A 23,474-nucleotide genomic window follows, 5' to 3' on the forward strand; every position below is an offset into this window, starting at 1 on the left:
CACTCCAAAAGGTTTGCGTGCCCCTAGGTATAAAGTACGATTTCAAGGTTACACCTTCTTATGGCCAATAAAACATTTGTTTTACCGGGAGAGGCCTACCTCTTTCAGGTTACCCGAAGATTGTTCTGTTAATCTTTCAAACTGAACACTTCCTCGGCGATGTCTACTAATCTTTCAAATAGAACAAAGGTGAGTGACGATGCTCCGTCAAACACATAACTTTGACAAAAGAATCTTATTCTAGAACAACCCCTCTTCCAATCACGGACGGGGTACGGACTAGTCATATTCTCCCGCGGAAACCTACACTATACCCAGAGTTTTCTCTGCCCAAAGCAGACCAGGATGCATGCCCCCTGGGCTTCAGTCACGCGCCCGGGTCGGCGGCCGTCATCAGAATGACGGACCGGTTGATGGGACATTTCCTGTGGAAATAAGACCATTTAGGAATGGTAAATGACTATACGTGAAGTGCGAACCGGGGAACGAAAGTTGGTCTATGACCTTGATTGTCCTTCCTTCGTGCGGAAAACACATCACTCTGAAGAGTGAGGACACAATTGCACGTATACGAAAAATATAATCTCGTCCAAGGAGTAAATTGTAATCTAACGGACCTTGGATTACCATGACGCCCATTTGAATTGTCTTCCCTTCTAATGTAATGGGTACATTGGGAAGAAGTCCTAAAGGTCGAGTGGTTTCTCGATGGAAACTTGTAAGGTTTCTCACCTCAGGGAGAAGCAGTGGCGAACCAAGTGCTTCCCAAGCTGTTGAAGACAGGATACTCACAGGAGATCCTTCATCAATAATGGTACCGACAATAACCATTCGGTAGACTTGAACTATAATTCGAAAAGGTATGGAAGCGGGTAACCGAGGATTGTCTAGTTGATCCCAATTGAAGGAAACAACAAGATTACTTGGAGGTGGAACCGGATAAACGGTCGGATACGACTCTGATAAACTTCCTTCTTGGTGCGAAGGAATGAGAGGGATGCTGACTTGATCATCGGTGTTTATGAATAGAATTTGGACGGTGTGGTCGTCATTCTCAGTGACAATATCATGTGAGGGTGGAACTTCTGAAGGCAAAACCGGGTCAACTGTTATCTGGACCTCTTGAAAGACCGGGTCACTTGTCATCTGGACCTTTGGAATTTCGTCTGGTTTGGATTCAGGTGGTTTATCCTTAGTGATAAAAATTCTCGGAACAAAGTGGTGGATAGACGATGAAGGTATATCAACACTTTTTCCGACCAGGGACTGGTCTAGAACGGGCTGAACACAGCCAGGTTCGGGAAGAGCAGGCGGAACCAAAGAGGAATCATGCTTGATCTCTTGGTTAGTGGAGAGATGATCTGTGGTTGCAGAAAGACGTTGGTATCCGGCAGGTAGTTGTGGTAAGGGAGTCGACAGACTTTCCAAAAGACGGGAGGCTTCATCCAGAAGTGGACAAAGGCGAAGGAGATGATTACCTTGACAAAGTCGACAAGGGAAACGAACCTTTCCCTTTCCCTTACCAGTTGGTAAGGTATCGTCAATCTGCGACGAGGAGGGGCGAGTCGGGTCACGGGACCATATATCTAGGACCCTGGAAACCCCAGGACAATCAGTAAGGAAATGGTCTTTCTTGCATAATTGACAAGGGAACTTAGCCTTCCGCGGAGGAGCAGAAGGTGGGTCTACTTGAGGTATACTCGGGGTAGATACGACCTTTCCTTTAGGAGACTTCTTCTTTTTGGTCTTCTTCTTCTTCTTCTTAGCCACCTGGTTACTTGAATCCAAAGTTTCACCAAGCGAAGTAGAAGATGAGGACGCAGCAGTAGGCGAAGAAGGAGAGGGGTCCTCCTTGGAATCAACATGATGTTGTTCGGGTGTAGGAGGTGGTGGTGGAACAGGAGTTATCACACTCGAGACCACCGAGTTTGAAAACAACCATACGGGCAAACCGATGGTTATCCCAGGTAAAGACAAAGTTGCGATATACTGAACACCGACATTTCCACTAGAAGGAAGTGGACTAGGGTTTCCATCAGGGGGAACACCTTGGCCGGTGGACCGAGAGAAGGATGCCATTTTAGCGAGAAAAGAATCCTACTCAGACTAACGCACACAAAATCTAATTGGGTAAATGTTATCGTGGGCAAATAAATTTTAAGACATTAAACTTGACCTTTTCATTTTTTAAGAGTCGAGAAAAGGATAAAAGATGACTCTAGTCTCCTTCGAATGTTTAATGAGCACGAAGTGACAAGACGCTCACTGGCACCTTTTCATTTAGGGAGTCCGAAAAGGATCAAAAGTGACTACTCTAGAATTCTAGGTAGAAGGTGTGCCAAACTTTTCGCAAAACCACAGAATACTTTTTAGGGTACGGGTGGTCAATCTTCGTGAATGCTGTGTTCACTGCATTGCGAATCGTAAGGCGACAGACTCGGCTTCCAATGAATAAAGGTTAATAGCCTAGTGGGGTCCCCCAATATATACGCGACGGTACGTGGGAGCACAGTCCATATTGGCACCTATCGTTTCACCATGGAGGAATCACCCAACCACTCGACGATAAACTACCAGGTTTAAAGACGCCGGAACACGTCTCTACCTAGACCTCTAGAATGTTCACGTTAGGTTCCAATGCATTGTTATGTTCATTCAGTTGATTTTAAAGTTTATCTTGGATTATGTTTCAGTTTTTGGTCCTACCGTATGTGATCTCTCAGAAACTTACTAAATGCAAACTACATGCCAAAAATAAATTATTCCATTCGATGAATCCTATCTACAGGAAAGTGGAGATTTTTTCACAAACGAAGTGATCACTCGGCAAAAACAAAGATCCTAATGCAGCTAATAACAAGGAATGAAAATCTTTCTTTTCTTTTCCTTTTTAAAAGCAATAAATAAAAAAAAAAGCTAACTAATATAATGAAAAAGATTTTTTTGTTTGTGCTTCCTTTAAGATAGCATGATGCATGCAAGCAAATTTAAGAGATATTCACAAGTACAGATAAACAGAATTCACTTGATAGAAATATGACCAATTCTGAAACACCAAGACGAACTAAGGAAGAACACAAAGACTTTTCAATGGACCATGTGATGAAGTGGAGTAAGCTTCAAACAGGCTAGAAGTGAATCACTCAAACAACTGAAGGATCAAGGCACAAGCAGTCAACCAGAGGTCCAACACACTTCCAGACACTGTAAAAAACCAAAAATTTGAGCTAAAAGAGCTTCCAACCAATCATACAGGCAAAAACACAGAGCTGGCGCGACTGTCAGCCTGAAACTTGCGCTAACAGTCGATTGGCGCGACTGTCAGTCTGCAACCTGCGCCAACTGGCGCGACTGTTGGATGAAAAACCGCGCCAACTAAGTTTGGCAGCTTAAAAAATAAATACCACGACCTCAGGTCGGGCTGACAGTATTCAGATGGATCAAGCAGTAAAAAACAAGCTCACAACTGACCCAGAAAGCTCATAGGCTCAAGCAAGCAAGAGAAAATTAACATGCAAGACAAATAGCTTACTCCCCAGCGGAGTCGCCAAATTGTCGGATAGGCAAATCCCTTCTGCGGACAGAAGCGATCCCACTAGCCCAACAGGGGTCTAGCGACAATCAATCAAAGCTACTATGCAGGTTCCTAACTGCAAATAACAAAAAGAGGTAAAGAAGGACCTACTTGGGGTCCAACGCTAGTGTTGATGAAGCGGAGCCACTTTCGTTCCCTGGTCCTGGCCGGTCACAATCCTTCGCTATCCTCGCGAACGGACACCTGCACACATGGAGAACGATACAAACACAAGCGTGAAATCTGATATAGGCAATTATATGTCAGTCAGAAAGGACATAACTTTACATCAAACACCATGTAAACGATGAAAGTGGAACCATAATAGTAGTCTTCTATTATTAATGATAAAAAGAGAAGAGTACAACCAAGGTTCTGATGCTGAACCTCTCCTCTGTCTGGGCGGGCAGCTATGTGTGTCTTGCAATCGGCAGCATCACCTCTCTATGCTTCACTATCTCTAACTCAAGAACTCTAGCACTTCAGAACTCACTCTCAGAACTCAGAACTCAGAACTAGAACTTGAGCAATTAACTCCACAAACTCGAGCAATCAACTCCGAAGACTCCAAAGACTCCAAAGACTAGCTTGTCAAACTCTAGAACTCGAGCAATTAACTCCAAAGACTCGAGCAATCAACTCCAAAGACTAGCTTGTCAAATGCATGAGGACAAGCTTATATAGACGAAGAAGGGAGGAGGATACAATGAACCGGGACACCCAATGTGGATTAACATTATCCCCGAAAGCCATAAAAGATGGAGATAGGATAGAGCTCGACATAAGACTGATTTTTTATCCTCAAAAAGCTCCATGTAATGAAGGAAACAACAGTCGGGTGTGCATTAAGGCAAAAAGCATGACCAAATTTGGTTGGCGCGACCGGTGCTCTAAGACAGAGCGCCAATAGTCGCGCCCTCTTTTGAGGATTTCTATCATTGGCACGGGTGAGACACTGGAAACTCGCGCCACTGGAAAAAGAGCACTTTTCAGGGGTAATTTGCAGAAGGTGTCTTCAGGGAACATGAAGTACACACTCAGGGGAACATAATGCAAGTGTTTTTAGACTTTGTCACTTCTTATAACTCCCGGGATGAGTCCTCCAAAGTACGACAAGAGGAGTAACAGGGATGGTGACAATTTATTGTGTAACAATGAGACACCTCAAATTTCAGAGGAGGAGCTTACTTCCCCTTTTTTTCTTTGTCCTCTTCCCTTTCTAGTCTTGATGCGGGTGCCTCCTTGCAGTGGTTGTAAAACTGGGAAATCTACAAATCAAATCTCGAGACCATTTTCTTATTTTTCTTCCACTTTTCATGATTCAGATTCAATGGAGGAAATTCCAGAATGGCTCATGAAACCTACGGTGAAGACTCACTCCTCCATTCTGCAAGATGATATCACCATTCACAACTCTAGTCTAAAAGCTCATATGGATTTTTGTTATCCTCTATCATCTACATATCCTGACTCCTTGTACCATGACCTACATGATCAATCTTCTCCACCAGCGAATTTTTTACATTCTCTTATTCTCAAGTTGTTGGCTCAAATTGCGATAAGGTACAAAGCAGTCACATTACGCAGGTAGAGGAGAAGGAAGGTGAAGATGATTTCAATCTTTCCTCTCTTTTTCAGAATCTTCCATGTCAAAATAATGAGTTTCCATTCTTGGATGATTCTCAATCTACTAATCTCGGTAGTCAATAACATGTAATCAATGCTTTTGATTAATTTGTAGTCTTGGGAAATAATCATCCTGATGAATATAATTTTGTTGGTGTACGTAGTAACGAATGCCCAAGTGCATCATCTGATCTTTTGGTTTCTCATGAATATCTTACCTCTGATCCAAAATCTGATTCGGTTAAAGAAGGTATGTTTATCGAAACTTCCTCTTCACCTCATCGTTCCTTGTGTTTTGTCGGCTGCAATACATCTACTTGTGACGGAGATATACCATGCTCTTTAGTTTCTTCATCCGATGAGTTATCACAAAGCGGTGAGGTTGTCCATGATGAGACTACAAGTAGTCAAAACATAGAGTACCCTTCCCATCCCTCATCATCTCTTTCCTTGCATGAAGATAACTCTTCAAATCAACGTGCTCGCAAAATTTCCCCAATTCATTTATCTTTGAATTTTCTATCAAAATAGCCTTTCCATTTGAGTATTCTTATTGTTGAAGCTGAAAAATCTGATGAAACATGTGACAGATATGATTGCCATCTAGTGAGCAGTATTGAAACCAGAAACAACAGTTATCCTCAAACCATGCACGATCTGGTTCAAGCTTCAAAATTCGATTCTACAATCCTGGGAAGTTTCGGGACGTGCCAGGGAGTTGAGGCACTTCAACTTCCGTTGATAGTTATGTTAGGATCTCGCGACTCTTGTAAGCCCCCCAAACTAAGTCAGATATGGTTTCTCTCACACAATATTTCTTTTTGCATGGTTACATTCAATGCAAATCTCTTTCTCAAAGATGTTTGGTATTTCAGATGTAATCTTTCAAACTCTCGAGATTTTAGTTCTAACCAGACTTAAGAATTCTTTTCGGTTCATCCGTCTTCATGCAAGTCTCTTGCAGCAAAGTCGGGTCTGGAATGTGTACCTCTTGTATAAGTTGATCATTCCAAAGACCATTTTGGCTTAGTGAATCATATCTATCGTATGTATTTCATGATGAGCAACTCCTAGCTTTCCTTGTGAACATCATTATCTCAAATCTTATTCTTCATTGCACCTGAAACCCTCTTGAGTGCGAATGTATACACGATTTATTGTGTGAATAAATCTCTATTATTATCATTCCATCTTGACTGGTGTCATGGGCCTATTGTACTAGCATCCCTCCCCACTTCTCCTGATGATTACAATGTTAGCGCAATGTGTTACCAGTTACGAAGAAATGGACTGCCATATTCATCATGCAAAGAAGATGATTCTATAATTCAAAACATTCGTGAAATTGTTTAAATCGATTTACCTTTGTTTATTGCAAACCGATAATCTGACACTTCAATCAACTCATCAGATCATTTATTTGTCCTTGATGATTGTCATTTGGCCTATCATTTTCCCATCAGCGCATCTAAGGACAGTGGTTTTACATCTCTTGACCTTCATCGTTCAATATCTCACTATTCAGATTTGCGCCGAGTAGTTGAAACACTTCAACCTTCATTGATAGTTATGTTGGGTCCTCACTATCTCAACATGACTATTGAAAATGATCAGATCTATTTTCCCCTACAAGATTCTCATCATAATCCCATGCTTCTAATTGAAAACTCATATTTTCAAAGATTTCAAGAGGGTTGTCATGAATTGTACGATCCAATCGTTGAATGGTTGGAACAATCTTACTAGGCAAGTTCTATTGCAGATAATGTAATATCCCCAATTTTGTGAGCATGGGAGTCACTAAGGAATTTTACCCAATTTTAGTAATATTAATTAAAAAGGGGCAAATATTATTGGAGAAAGGTGGCTAGTATTACTTTATCGGAGAATAGCGGCAAATTATTATTTTATTAAATGGTGGCAAAAGTGACTTAGTAGAAAATGGCCCCCACCAATAAAATAATATTAAAAAAAAAGAAGTCTAGAGGAATGAGGAGAAATTATAAAAGGAGGATGGACTCATTTTGTGGATTATCTTCTACATTTGCAAACAAACACTCACTTGTACGCTTTGTTGTTTAGCAAGTCTATCGGCTATTTAGCCACGAATCTCTCACGTGGGAGATTCAACCTCTACTTCGGGGGACCATCCATGCCCACCCTAGGGAGGTTGTTCTACAGGAGATTTTAGGGAGTTAGGGGCAGCAACACACATCAATCACCAGCACAGAGAGAGGGAAGTGCATATTTTTGGGCAACCAGAAAACACGCAGAGGGAACTGAAGATCAACAGGGGACTCATTACTTGCAGGGAGATCCAGGAGCTGAGGAGGCAACATAGAGCAGGTATTTTCCCTGGAGTTGCAACTAGCTAAGCCAGCGACCATCAATTCACATTTCTTAGCAGAGGGACAGCGTAGATGCCACCCAACAGAAATTCGTGGTGTTTGGGGAGTAGCTGATCTTGGCTAAGAGTCATCTGGGTAGTGAGGAGTTGGATAGCAGGGGTAAATCTATCATTTTGGAGGAGTTTGTAGAGGGATTTGCAAGCTGTTTGTAGCACGTCGAATTTGGCAACCATAGCTGGGGTGAGGCTCCAAAGGGGTCGAAAATCAAAATTCAAAACCTGCAAAATTCCCTTCTGGGTTTTTTTGGGTTTTGGCCAAGGAGTCTGAGGTTAAAAGCACACAATTTTCTAGGTGGTTTTAGTGCACTTAGCCAGTCAAAGTTTAGTAGTGCAATAGTTTTCTAAGAAGCACAGTGCAAATTGGTGCAGCAGCTGGGAAACCTTCAGCTCAACCATTTTCCTACCTGGGTTTGGTCTTGCTTGTCCATTAAGACAAGACCAGGTACACCATTCCACTATATATTGTATTTGACTTGCAGAATTATAATAAAATGGATCAGAAGTTCTTCATTTGCAGTTTTTCTGTGGGTGCTTAATGAATATTTCGTTTTTGTATTTTGCTACATAGGATAATTGCTATTATCACTTGTATTTACTATTTAGGAACATTATAGTGGTATCAGAGCATGATCTTGGCCAATTGTGGGGGCTCTAACAAGATTCATGGAGGTTTTGACCATCCATGCATGGTGACTAGTGAATTTATGGGCACTCCAATGACACAAAAAGAGAAGAGTACACAATGGATCATGGAGGAGTTGATGAGGCAGAACCAACAATTGAGGAGACAAAACCAACAGGTCCTAGAGAGGATGCAACAAATGGTGGGGATGTTGAGTCATACCCAGTAGAGAAGCCATGTGCATGCACGCACAACCCAACAATACAACACCCATACGTATCACCAATTTGGTTGTCCTACCATGCCTCATTTTCTGGATGAGCCAAAGGAGAAGCATGGGTCAAGGACGAGATCATCCTGTAGAGGAGGGAAGTTAGAGGGTGAGACTAGGGGGGGTTTATGCTGGTGGAGACCGGGCTTTAGATATCAGGATCCTAAGGAGGAGATTGAGCATGAGGACACGCATGATGGTGAGGGGCACATTGATATACCTAGTGTGGCATAAGAGTCACCATTGTTGGAGACCTCTTTGATAGCATAGGTTGACACCTTGGTGGAGATAATACTGAGAAGGGGGGGGGGGGGGTGAATCAGTATTAGCAAATCAATAATCTTTTCATTTCCATTATCAGATTCATATACAATACTTTAGTTAAGAATACTCGCGTATATACGCAACTGTGTTTAACGCAACTAGCGTATATTCAGTAAAATTATGATTCAGTTAGTTGATCTTCAATGAGTGCATCAGAACATTATTAACCATATTAATAGTAAAAAGGTGCAGTAAAACAAAACAGATCATCACACATAAGGAGCACACATGAACACCATGATATAAGGTGGAAACCCAATGTGGGTGAAAACCACCTACTGCAATTCATCTCTTTCTTCCTTTTATAAGAAACTTCTTTTTACAATATTTCTGTACTGGTGCAGTCTTATACCAGTATGCAGGCTTCTACCTGTAGAAGGCTACAACCTTCTCTCATTCTCCAGCTTCTCCTGGAAGGGAGCTACCACCCCCTTAGCTCTTGTACTAGTTGATGTACTAGTACATAGGTGCTGACCTATAGAAGACTGCAACCTTCTCTTTTCTTCAGGGACCACATTTAATAAATTTTCAGACTGGATCCATAGATACAAAACAATCACTACTACAATACAATCATTAATTCTGAATCACCCAACAACTAAATCGCTGAAACCCCGTCAAAAACACAGTTACCAGAACACAAACCAGAGCCCAGAACTCTGCAACGATCACTAGAACCAACAACAACCTGAAATATAAAATCTCATAATGTATATGTTATTTGACTGTGTCAAACTAGCATGTATATGCACTTTCATCAGAGAGAACCCGCGTACAGATCTAAAAATAGTTACTTATACCTTCGCTACAATTTCCAACTTCAGATATACCCAGACCACAAGATATAAAGGATAAGACATGTGTCAGTATTAAGATCTATTCATGATCATACCGTATAATGATAATACATTTTAGTCTTCAAGATCCCGGTCCATCAACCTTTATCAACCGCATAGGAGCCTCCTTGATTCAGATTGAGCCAAGCATCACAAACCCATAACCAGCATACTAGATCTCACACTTCATCAATTATTCATCACTTACACACTTGCACCTCTTGGCCTAATGATCTTCTCCTTGTATAGGTTTAGGCCTCTCTCAATACCATGGTCCAAAACCATGTAGGACCAATACCTTGGACCCAATACCTGGGGTCAACACTTCAGACCAAATACAATGGACCAATACCAAAATACCATGGATTAAATACTATGGACCAAAAATTAGCTTTCCAACATGTACGCACCTTTCCTTCTGTGAACCTGCGTGTGTACGTATACGTGCCTTTTGTTTTTCTAACCCACGTGTATACGCACTTTCATCAAGGTTAACCTGCGTATACCTCTTTCTTGACCTATTGCACTATGATCTGTCATCTGAGTGAGTTGCCATCAAGGACAACACCTGTATCATAATGCCAACACATTGATATACCCAGTGTGGCGTAAGAGTCACCATTGTTGGAGACCTCTTTGATAGCATATGTTGACACCTTGGTGGAGATAGTAGAGCCTACACCCCTAAAGCCATATGTTGATGAGGTGTTGTCCCTAGGTGAGGTGCTAGGAGACACAGAGGTACCCGGAGCCATGACTGAGTTCCCTGACGGAAGCCACCTACAGCAGCATGGAGAACACATAAAGGGACGTGAGATAGTCATGGAGGGGCAGGTTGTGACCCATGTAGAGCCCATGGTGGAGGAGGACGAGCAGTCGTATTTTGGGCTTGCCACTGAATTAGAGCATACAGATGCACAGACCATCACCAAAGCCACAATACTTCCAGACAGTAGCTCTCTTCGGGCTTATATAGATGGGACTTGCAGCATTTCTAGGCTACCTTTGCACAACAGAGAGGGAGGTGCAAAATTACCCCGACAAATTTTATGTACCGACCAGGTCAATGTGATGAGATGACATGAGCTACACATAGAGCAACATTAGCAGGATGGGTGGTTGGTTTCATGTATGGTTGTTTGTGCATTCGATCCCTCTCTCGAGATTTGATGGCAAGAGATATTGAGTTGGTATCTAGTGGAGCTAGTTAGGAGGTTAGATGCATCCATGGCCACAGTTAAACAAAGGCTATGGATTACCAGAGGGGTTAGAGAGCCACACTATTGTTTGGATCCAGGTGGGATTCCCTTTCACATCGTGGAGTCGGTAGGTGATGGTAGTAGTCGCATGATGGACTCGGTGGTTGGGAACACACTGTTTCATATCCCCTGCAGAGTTCCTAAAAACACTAGTGACAAGATCGATTGACATGGGAGCAGGCAAATTTCATGAGTTGTCATGGCATGTTGGGCATACATGGGATTATAGGATGATTAGCTTACTTTGGTAGGAGGAGGTGGCATCAGCAAGCCACCAAATAGGGTATTGTATGGAGACGGTGCTCTCTCACTAGTATATTGGACACCAGAGCTACTGAGGATAGGCTCAGTAGTGTTATTCACGTTAGCATGTAAAGAGTTAGGCCACTTAGGTCTATCTGGGCAGATGAGGAGATATAGCTCACATCGTGGAGGGCTTACCAGCAGAGTGGTAGTAGAGATGGTGACCCTGATAGGATGCAGGAGGATGCCTATGGACTCAGTCTTAGACCTTGATATCCAGGGGTGTATAGGGGTATGCAGCGGTGCACAACAATATGCGGAGGAGCACGAAGGTGTGCAGTGGTGCGCAGTGGTGTGCAGGGTTGCATCGTGGTGTAGGAGTGGTTCACATATTAATGCATTCCCTCATAGAGTGACGGACACATCGATACAGGAGGGATACCAGTTGATCCGAGATGATGTAGCAGCATGTAGCAGGGTCTGGTGGTGCATAGAGATGTGTGATTGGGTGCAGTTGTATGCTAGGAGACATGAGGATACATGGTTATATGCAGTAGTGTGTGAGGTTGCACTATGGCCATAGGGAGTGCTATTAGCAGGTAGATTCCTTGACGAGGATGTTAGGCATGTCATTAGGGTGGACATACCAAGGTTGGGAGAGCGAATCGGTCATAGGACGGGTCGGGAGCGTCCACATGGGTTCTTGATCATTCTCATCGAAACCCACACATATTCCACTCGTTGGCACCACGTGCAGTTGAGGGAATCCTTGTTGTGTTCGATCTAGGCCCATAGTGTGGATAGCAGGACTTGTGGGATTTTCCTGAGACAACGCTATGAGATTCAGTGGCTCAAGGGCATGATAGATATTCTACAGTGGAGGAGTAGGGTCGATGCGTGAGTTGATAGCCATAGGTTGGGAGATGAGGTGATATTCTGTAGGGGTGGCATATCATTCATCATTGAGCTTACACCTGGGGAGATGGTCATGGGGGAGACATGTGCCACTCTTTCCATAGGGCATGTCGAGATCCTGCATGAGCAGAGGATACCATGTATGATTGAGGAAATTTTCTAGTGGGTGTCCGGGCTCCAAACATTGTATTGGCACATTATCGAGAGGGTGGGTGGAAAACTTAGTGGTGATGGTTGGTAGGAGCAGGATGGATCCACATACATTGAGTTGATTGTGAGTATCAGAAACCCATCTATTGGTTGCATTCAGGGGGTAGCTATTTGGCACCTGCAGTTTTCAGCAGTCATCAGTAATATGTAGTGGCAGGAACAGGGTAGTTTAGCATGCATCAGATTAGTTCATGATATATGGAGCATATATATTGATTACATGTAGGGACTAGAGACAAGGCACGGATGGATTCCAATAGTTGTCAGAGCTATGTCGTAGCAGGTCTAGCTATGGGATCCGGGGATTCAGTTGGTTGATATATCACTCTGTCTCATGATGAGCAGAGTCATGGAAAAGAGTGATCTAGTTCACTCTTCGGTTGACACATGGGGGTTCATGAAGGCCTTCATCGTATGGAGAGGTAGGTTTTCCCTATTGCTGCACAGGTTTGGGGTTACCTTTGGATGGGTAGGCTTTGGCATCATGGAGATGCTTGGGTAGGATGTATTTGACATTTGTCAATATTTCACTATTGGGTTTCAAGAGAGGAGGATTGTAATAAGAGTGGTGCAACGTCGATATGGTGGCATACTTTTTAGATTATCATGGGACCTTGGTATCGAGGGATTCATTTATGATAGGATGGTGCAGGGATTCAAGGTGACTCAGTGGCACATTTGGGACCCTAGTATTGTTTGCAGTGACAGTTTGGTCAGCAAAGAGAGAGCGCTTGTTCGAGCATTGCTTGAGGACAAGCAATTTTTGGCGGGGAGGACTGTAATATCCCCAATTTTGTGAGCATGGGAGTCACTAAGGAATTTTACCCAATTTTAGTAATATTAATTAAAAAGGGGAAAATATTATTGGAGAAAGGTGGCTAGTATTACTTTATCAGAGAATAGCGGAAAATTATTATTTTATTAAATGGTGGAAAAAGTGACTTAGTAGAAAATGGCCCCCACCAATAAAATAATATTAAAAAAACAAGAAGTCTAGAGGAATGAGGAGAAATTATAAAAGGAGGATGGACTCATTTTGTGGATTATCTTCTACATTTGCAAACAAACACTCACTTGTATGCTTGTTTTTTAGCAAGTCTACTGGCTGTTTAGCCACATATCTCTCAAACAGGAGATTCAACCTCTACTTCGGGGGACCATCCATGCCTGCCCTAGGGAGGCTGTTCCAGAGGAGATTTCAGGGAATCAGGGGCAACAACACACATTAGTCACCAGCATAGAGAGAGGGAAATGCGTATTTATAGGCAACGAGAAAACACGTAGAGGGAACTGAAGATCAGTAGGGGACTCATTGCTTGTCGGGAGATACAAGAGCTAAGGAGGCAACATAGAGCAAGAATTTCCCCTAGATTTTGCAGCTAGCTGAGCTAGCTACCAACAATTTGCATTTTTGAGTAGAGGGACAATGTAGAGTCCATCCCGTAGAAATTCATGGTGTTTGGGGAGCAACTGATCTTGGCTAAGAGTCATCCGAGTAGTGAGGACTTGGATAACAGGGGTGAATCTAGCATTTTGGAGGAGTTTGTAGAGGGATTTTCACGTAGTTTGCAGCAGGTCGAATTTGGCAGCCATAGCTGGGGTGAGGCTCTAGGGGGGTCGAAAATCAGAAGTCAAAACCAACCAAATTCCATTCTGGGGTTTTGTGGGTTTTGACCAAGAAGTCTAGGGTTAAAAGCACACAATTTTCTAGGCAGTTTTAGTGCACTTACCAACCAATCGAAGTTTAGTAGTGTAGTAGTTTTCTGGGAAGCAAAGTGCAGATTGGTGCAATAGGTGGGTAGTTTTCAGCTCATCCATTTTCCTACCTAGGTTTGGTCTTGCTTGTCCATTGAGACAAGCCCAGGTGAACCATTCCACGATATATTGTATTTGGCTTGCAGAATTATAATAAAATGGCTTAGAAGTTCTTCATTTGCAGTTTTTATGTGGGTGCTTAATGAATATTTCGTTTTTGTATTTTGTTGCATAGGATAATTGCTATTATCACTTGTATTTCCTATTTAGGAACATTACAGATAACAAGTTGCAATCTTTCCTCATGCTTGCTAAGAATTTAGGTGTAGATGGAGACACATCCACAAGGAGCTTTCAAGGTTTGTTAAAAAATGGTATTCATCAAAACGTTAAGCATGTGAATTGGATGAAAGTAGTGGTTGTGACACATCTTCCTACCCACAGGAAAGACTTTCATTTTCTTGTGCAATTCAATCAATTTCTTATCTTTTCTTTCACACATTTCTTTATATTTGTTTTAACTGTTTGTATCTGTGTGAATGCAAATCAGGAAAAACTATGGTGGCTTCATTGGAAATTTGATTATACGTGACACTGACCTTCTAGCTATTAAGTTAGGAGTAGGATTTTTTGCGTCCTATTTTTCCCTCCTTTGCATTCATTCTGCACTCTTTCCCTATAGTCTATCCTTGTTTCCTTATTTTGGTTTTACATCATGTTTTCTTTAGCCATTTTTTTTCTTGTCTTTTGGTTTTGTTTCCTTGTTGTTTGTTTTCTTTCTTGTTGAGTTTCTCATTTCGTTTTCATCATGCGAATAAGTGTTGTGCCTGGACCTTTTTTGTCTTCTTAGTATGTGTGTGGTCAAACTATAAAGAGTCTTGTGACACTTCAACATTTGGCTAGCCTTCTATCTGTCTTCCTTATGTTGGTTACATCTTTTGTCCAATGAAGTTCGATGGAAAAAGTGATGCTTCTGTAAGGAGAATTTTGGTCCAAACATGAACCCATGTCTAGTCTGGAAACCTCATGCCTATACTCGGTTCTTTTTCTTCAATGTTCTCAAGCTTATCGAACTAGTAGAAATGAAGAAGGGGAAATATAAACGAGCAAACCTAAATCAAAGTTCTCTATATGATTCTCTGAAGGAATGACCTCTTCACTCTCAATAAGTCAGGATTCCTCTTCCACCCCAAAATAAATAAGTGTCAATGCACAATTCTCTTTAAATAAATAAATAAAGGTGAAAGAAGAGAAAGGCTTCCTGTGCAAAGAGGTGAAGCAAACAACTCTGTCGGGGTATTGTCCAGGCTCAGTGGCAGCAGAGCAATAATTGTGTTCCTACATGACTCTGTTGGGGTATTGTTCAGGCCTGCTGGCAGCGGAGCAACACTAGAGATGAAAAATTATACTCTAGAAATTTTAAGCTCGCAAGTTACACTACCTTTCCCAACTTGAAATATTGTGATATTGCTAAATCACTAGTTGTGTACAACTGATAAGGTACAGGGGAGACCATGTCTAGTCATGGGGTAAGTGGAAAAGGCCAAAGTGATCTACATGATGAATCAATACTCCCCAAAGAACCAAGGCCCTACACGAAAGAGTTAACCAAAACAGAGAAGTTGGATTCTACCAGTGTGTCTCCAAGTGTTGTAGCAGTTGCAACACCCTCCAAAATTTTGGACTACACTCTAATTTTGGGGTCTACTGTGGATCCTGTGATTGTTTGTTCCTTAGTCACTTATTTATCAGCTAATGATTTCAAGCTCCCTTCTTGGATCTCTAGTGTCGTTCACACTTTTATCTCTATATATCAAATGTCGTCTTCGAGCATGGGAACTATCGCTTGTCATGCAAAGGGGAGTTTTGGGTTTGCTTCAAAGGGAAATATTTTTGAAAATGAGCTATTCTCATCATATATACATGTTTCGCACTCATTTCCAACTTTTCACGCACTATTACACAAGTGTCATCATTATCCTCACAAAGTCTATCATCGGAGCCGCACTTATCGTAAGTTGCCAAAAGGTTATTGCATTAAGGGAGGTATGTTTTCATATGTTCCTGGATGATCTACATTGTAACACCAAGTGTCCAAGTGTGTGGTCATAGTCAATTTCTATCACTGCTCACATTGGTTCTACTAATCCCACACTTAGCCAAATTCTAGAGGATTCTTAGCAACCTAGCCTCATCTAACCTTCCTAAACTGCGCACTTCACATCTTCATTCAAGCTTTTCATTTTTCTGCTGGAACTGCGTAGTGCGCAGAAGCCCAACCTCCGTTGGCCTCCAAAACTATTCATATGCTTCCTCCAGTGTCCCTCCCTCAGTCGAAGAACACTGCCTCCAGAAACTGCATAGTTCTTCCCTTCAAGCCTCTCAGTTGCTCAGTCCCCCTTGCCTCCTGAAACTTTATAGGTTTTCCTACTAGGGCCCCATCCCACAACCTCCACTACCTTCTTGAACTGTGTAATTTTTTCCCTCAGTGGGAACTGTGCAAGTTTTTCCCTCAATGGGGACTGCACAAAGTTTTCCCTTAGTGAGGACTATGTAGAAATTTCCCTCTGTCTGGCCTAAGTTGCACACTAAGCAGTCTCAGTGATCAAGCTTTATCCTTGGCTACTTGAACTGCACAATTATGTAGTCATTGGTCCTTCTCCCCTGACCTATCACTCAGTACCGACCCATTTCATGAATCCAAGTGCTATATATTAGGATAGGGTTTTTCAGATTATTTTCGTCTCATCATGAGTGAGTTCCAGATGTAGGTACTCTCTTACACTATGGAAAGTTGATGAAGAAAGAGATGAAGAAGGAGGACATGCTATATGACACTTAAGGAGTTGAGGAGAAGAGATAATCATCAGATAAGAAGACCAAGAAACCCTGGGGTATGATAGAAGATCAGAGATCAAGACCGCATGAAGACTCCATCTTATTCACAACCCTTTGGAGGGTAGGTACGGAAAACAAAGCACATATTTCATGAATTGAAATGCACCTCTTAGTGTAGTATGAAGGACATCTTATCATTGTCATATCATTATGTCTTCAATGACATGTATGGTCACAAATACTGAAGTTCATTCCATGTGTTTTCTCTAAGTGTTTCGCTCCCTTTCGCAAGATGGGCAAGATGTCATCTTTTTGCATGATAGCTGTCACACTTTATACATAAGCTCATTATGGTGGTTTCAAGGGCTCATGTTTCTGTTTATGATTTTTCCTAACCATATAAATGCCCCTCGCACTCATTCGCAAAGCCTTGAGTATTGTCAAATAAGTGTCGTCACAGTCGTCATAAAGTTTATCTTAGGTGTCACACTTGTTGTAATTAGTCACGAAGCGGGAACACACAAGTGAAAGTGTTGTTCATGTGTCATGGATGATCAATAATATTGAGTCGCCAAGTATTCTAATTGTTGGGACACATTCGAAGCTTCATCACTTCACTTGTCAGTCTCACTTGTCCAACACTTAGCCTTTTTCGAAGAATCTTTCCGACCCTTCAACTTGGCTTAACCCAGCCTACCTGGACCGCGCATTGTGCATTTCCAGTCAGCAGGTTGTGACCTTGACCCCTAGATTAGCGAATGTGCATTCATGTTCCCCAGGACTGCTGAATTAGACAATTCCTGAGCCCAAGACCAGTCTTCCCTTCCATAATTTCACAATCTTTTCAGTCATCCTAACCCAAACTGTGCATTGTGAAAGCACAAACAAAAATTTTCCTCCCTTTTCCCCTAAATTGTGCAATCCTACTGGGTACCAGTCTACCTTCAATCTTAGAACTGCAGAGAGGCTTGTTACACTTACCACTCCCTCAACCCGACCCACTGTCTCCCAAATCTGCGCAGAAATCTGTGAGCCATCCCTTCCAAAACTGTGCAGAAGCTGCCTTTAGTGGTCCTCCCCTCATCCTGACCCATTATCTCCCAAAACTGTGCAGAAGTCATTTAACCTTCCTCTCAAAAAATGCGCAGAAATATTCCATAATGGCCCCTCCTTCAGCCAGACTCACTCATATCCAAAATTGTTCATAAGACAGCATCTCAACCCAGCCTGAACTATGCATTGTACATTTCCAAGCCTTAAGCCTCAGCCCTAGCTACTGGGACTATGCAATGCATAGTCACTGAGCCTCCCTTCCTAACTTGTAACTCAATTCTGGATCAGTCCCTGGACTCGAATGCACTATATTAGGCTAGGAGGTTTTCGGGTTGATGTTGTCTCATCATGAGTAAATTGCAGATACAGGTACTTTTTCATGGTGGGATGACGAGGAAGGAGATGAAGTAGGAAGACATGCAAAAGACACTCTTTGCAGTTGATAAAGCAAGCTGATCTTCCAAAGCAAGACAAAGGGACACCAACTTGCGACTGCAACTCGAGACTTGATATAATTTAAGATTTTTGTCCCCAAGCCATGAGGAGGTGGAAGACAAGAGTATTCTCAATCAAATATCATTCACAACAATAGTAGTGGCTTGACATTGCCATATCCCTTAAAAATTTCATATCAACAATGCCATGTCAAGTCTTGTCATGAGTTTTCATATGCCACATCATCATTGTGGACCATGTCTATTGTATTCATTGTAAAGTGGAAGTCCAAAGGACACATATATAATATGGAGATTTATGTAAGCTAAAAAGTTATAGTTGTTGAAATTTGGTACCGGAGGACAGGTGGTTCCCTTAGGCTTTGATCTTTGGCCTAGGGAAAAGTGTCCAAAAGAAATTAATTTTTCTCCTAAAGTGACTTTATAATTTTATAAAGTTAAATCTAATTTAAAAGTGACTTTTATAAAGTCAATGAAAAATTAGAAAGGAAAAGTGACTTTGGAAATAAATGACTAAGTGGGTCTTTATTAAAGTGGGGTGAATTAAAAAATAAAAAGTGAGATTTAAATGAGCATTTAATCTCAGCCATTGATCTAAATCTATTTCAGCCATTGGATTTAGAGATCACCCAAAAGTTACTTGGGTCACCCAAAAGTCATTTGGAGTTATATTAAGGGAGGAAAAGATCACATTCGATTCAATTCTTTCATGAGCAGATTGGGAGAAGGAGAGCAAGAGAGCAAGAGAGATTTCTGAGCAGGGAGGAGAAGGAGACAGCAGCTTGGCACACATTCCAAGGCAGCAATTGAGCAGATTTGTACAGCTGATTCAGCACACAGTGAAAGGCAGATTTTGGCACGATTTTCGAGGAGAGGTTTGCACAAAAATCGAGGAGCAGTTTGCTAGTTTTTTTGCACGCAAAACGAGGGCCATACAGCAGCATTTAATGCTGAAAGTGGGCACGAAAATCGAGGAGACCGTACAACATTTATTGTTGTCCTGTTTGCTGTAATTTCCAGTTTGCTGTGAAGCATGGGAAAAGAGATAAGTTGTAAATTTGCTTGTTGATTTTTTGCTGAAAATTTCTCACTGTAAAAGGCAATTTTCATAAATAAAGAAGAGCTCTCAAACTGGTTTTCCCCAAGAGTTGTAGGGGGTTTTTCCAGGGTCACATTGACCAAAAATATCAGTGTTTAAATGTGTTTTAATGGCTGTTTATTACTACTGATTTTTATTTCTGCAATTTCCAGCATTCTGTAAAATTTCCAGAATTTGTGTTTTTAGCAAATTTATTTTTTTCAGCTTGTTAAATGTATAATTATGGGAAAGGGCATTTAACTATATGGGAGAAATAAGGAGAAACTAAAAACCAGAGTGGGAAAACAGAAATTTCTACATGGTATCAGAGCTTGAGTGCTGAAAGGCAATTTGAGACAGCAAAAGGAAAAATTACAGTTGCTGATTTTTCACTCAGAAAATTCCAGCAAGCTGATTTTTTCATAAACAGCAGTTTTATCTTTACTACAGCAGTGCGATTTTTCAGTTTTAGGACAGCAGGATGTCATTGGGATTGAGGGTGGAGGATAGGCTGGATGGGCATATAAATTACAACGTTTGGAAGGAGAGAATGCAGAGTATCTTTGAGGAGGCAGAAGTCTGGGATATCATGGTGCATACCACACAGAACCCTGTTGTTGTGCCTACTGATGCTACTCAGTTGACAGTTTATAATAAAAAGAACAACAAGGGTAAGAGGCTGATTCTAGATGGAATCAAAGACCATTGCATTCCTCATGTGAGAGGAAAGAGCAATGCCCATGAGATGTGGACAGCATTGTCCAATCTCTACCAGAGTACCAATGAGAACCGGAAGATGGTCCTGAAGGAGAAGCTGAAGAACATTAAGATGGGTAATGATAGTGCAGCTGGATATCTCAGAAAGATTACTAATGTGAGAGATGAGTTGGCAGCGATTGGAGAGGCCATTCCACCCACTGAGTTGGTGCGGATTGCAGTGAATGGCCTCCCCCGTTCATGGTTGAACTTTGCTGATGGGGTTCGTGCACGTGAGACCCTTCCCACATGGGAGAGGTTTTGGGATGATTGCATTCAGACAGAGATCAGGAAAGGTCAGCTTGGGGCAGCCAAGCCAGTTGAGCAGGATGAGGATGTAGCACTGGTGGCAGGAGGTAAGAAAGGCAAAGGGAAGAAGCAGGCTTCCACAAGTAGTGGTGGGGGCAAAGGCAAAGGTAAAGGTAAACAGGGGAACACACAGAAGGACTATTCCAAGGTGAAGTGTTGGAATTGTCAAAAGATGGGACACTATGCAGTTGTGTGTCCAGAGAAGAAGAAGAAGAAGGGGAAGAACCAGGACGTGGCAGCTTCAGCAGAGATTGAGGACTTTGCTGGTCGTTTTGACCGAGAGTTTGCGTTCACTACGTGTGAGTCCTCTAGTGCAGGATCACCTGCCACACAGGTTCAGAGGGAGCATGCTTTTCCCTCGATTAGCGGAGCATCTTCAGGTATCTGGTATGTGGACAGTGGGGCTTCACGTCATATGACAGGAGTCCGTGAGTACTTCTCAGAGCTTTCAGAGAGTGGCACTAATATTGAGGTAGTACTCGGTGATGACAGAGTTGTTAGAGCAGTCGGGGTGGGGACAGTGACATTTCAGAGGGAGTCCAAACCTCCCTTGAAGGTGTCAGAGGTTCTTTATGTGCCAGGGATGAGGAAGAACCTCATATTTGTCTCAGCTTTGGAGGACAGAGGATATGAGGTATTGTTCAGGGGAGGACAAGTGTTGATGTATCCCAGGGGCACTCCAGCTGATTCAACTAGAGTGATAGGTGTACGCCATGCAAAGGTGTACAATTTTGCATTCCAGCCCCTTTTGGCATTGAGCAGTAGTACCGACAGCAGAGCTAGCAGTTCTGAGCTGTGTGAGATTTGGCACCGCATGATGGGACATATGTATCATGGAGCCTTGAGGACATTGCGGGAGATCACTACAGGTGTGCCAGATTTCAGTACTGATCACTTTGATACTTGCAGAGGTTGTGCGATGGGCAAATTTGCCAAATCCCCTTTTCCCAGCAGTGACAGCAGAGCGACGGGGATACTTGATTTGATTCATTCCGATGTGAGCGGTCGGATGTCTCATGTTTCCTTGAGTGGATATGAGTACTATGTTTTATTCATTGATGATCACTCCAGGAGGACCTAGATTTATTTTTTGAAGACCAAGAGTGAGGTCTTCAAGCGGTTTCAGGAATTCAGAGCTCTTGTGGAGACTCAGACAGGTCGAAAGATCAAGTCCTTGAGGTCGGACAATGGAGGAGAGTACACCCTTGGAGAGTTTGTTGACTATTGTGCAGAGGCAGGCATTAGGAGGGAGTTCACTGTTCCTTACAACCCCCAGCAGAATGGGGTTGCGGAGAGGAAGAACAGATCCATCATAGGGGCTGCTAAAGCCATGTTACATGATCAGGGGTTGCCATTGTTCTTGTGGGCAAAGGCCTGCAACACAGCTGTTTACTTCCAGAACAGGAGTCCGCATCGTGCCTTGGGGCACATGACTCCGGAGGAGGCTTTCTCTGGGAAGAAGCCTGATATTGGTCATCTCCATATCTTTGGATGCATTACATACTCCTATATACCCAAGGAGAAGAGGACCAAACTAGAGCCCACCGCAGAGAAGGGTATCTTTGTGGGCTACAGTGAGACCTCAAAGGCCTTTCGGATTTACATTCCTGCACAGAGGAGAGTTGTTGTCAGACGGGATGTGAATTTCGAGGAGGACAGGGCCTTTAGGAGGTCACGGGAGTTAGAGTATCTAGATCAGCCAGACCCTTAGCAGCAGTTGAGTCAGTCGCAGGGATCCAGTGGGCAGGGATCAGGAGGATCCGGAGGTACATCTATGAGGATGTCAAGTCCGTCAGTGAGTAGTGGCTCGCCGAGCCAGAGGGGTGGTGCTCCGGGCAGCATGCAGAGCAGTTCACAGAGCAGTTCACTAGGGAGTCCATTGATGGACAGTTCACACAGTGCCTCAGCTTCTACAGGTTCAGGTGCAGGCAGGAGGACAACAGACAGACAATCAGGAGTTCAGGCTACTGATGGTGATGAGGAGGAGGAGTTTCATTCTCCTATGGGAGAAGCATGCTCAAGGAAGATAAAGCCCAAGTGGCTTCAGGACACCTTGAAAGATGCCACATCTGTTGCTGAGCCGAAGAGGCCGGTCAGAGAGAGTAGACCACCTGAGAGGTTTTGTAGCTATATGGCGATGGTTACCAGCATCCTTGACTCTGAGCCTTCTAGCTATGAGGAGGCAGCTAGCCAGCAGGTCTGGAGAGAGGCCATGCAGGAGGAGTATTCTTCTATCATGAAGAATGATGTTTGGGAGGTGGTGCCGAGCCCTGAGGGCAAATCCGTGGTTACTTCCAGATGGCTTTACAAGGTAAAGCATGCTGCAGATGGCAGCATTGAGAAATTCAAAGCGAGGTTTGTGGCTAGAGGGTTCTCCCAGGTAGAGGGAGTTGATTATGAGGAGACCTTCGCTCCCGTGGCTCGATATACTTCGATCCGCTCCATTATATTGATAGCAGCAAAGATGGGTTGGAAGATCCACCAGATGGATGTGAAGACCGCATTTCTCAATGGCTTCATACAGGAGGAGGTGTACATTGAGCAGCCACAGGGCTTTGAGGTGCATGGGAAGGAGTCCCATGTGTGTAGACTGAAGAAGGCCCTTTATGGCTTGAAGCAAGCTCCCAGAGCTTGGTACTCCAGGATAGATACATATTTGCAGGGGATGGGTTTCACAAAGAGTGAGGCAGATCCGAACCTTTACTTTATTGTGATTGGTGAGGAGCCTCTCATTCTGGTGCTGTATGTGGATGACTTGATCATTACAGGTGCAGAGAGACTCATAGAGCACTGCAAGAGAGATCTTGCGACGGAGTTTGAGATGAAGGACATCGGCTTGATGCATTACTTTTTGGGTTTGGAGGTGTGGCGGGAGGAGGGGCATTTCTTCCTGGGGCAGGGGAAGTATATTGTGGACATCCTTAGCAGATTCCACATGGAGGA

This window comes from Pinus tabuliformis, chromosome 9, assembly GCF_031772625.1.
Source record: "Pinus tabuliformis cultivar Carrire ecotype Pingquan chromosome 9, CPIR1, whole genome shotgun sequence".
In the NCBI taxonomy this organism is placed as follows: domain Eukaryota; kingdom Viridiplantae; phylum Streptophyta; class Pinopsida; order Pinales; family Pinaceae; genus Pinus; species Pinus tabuliformis.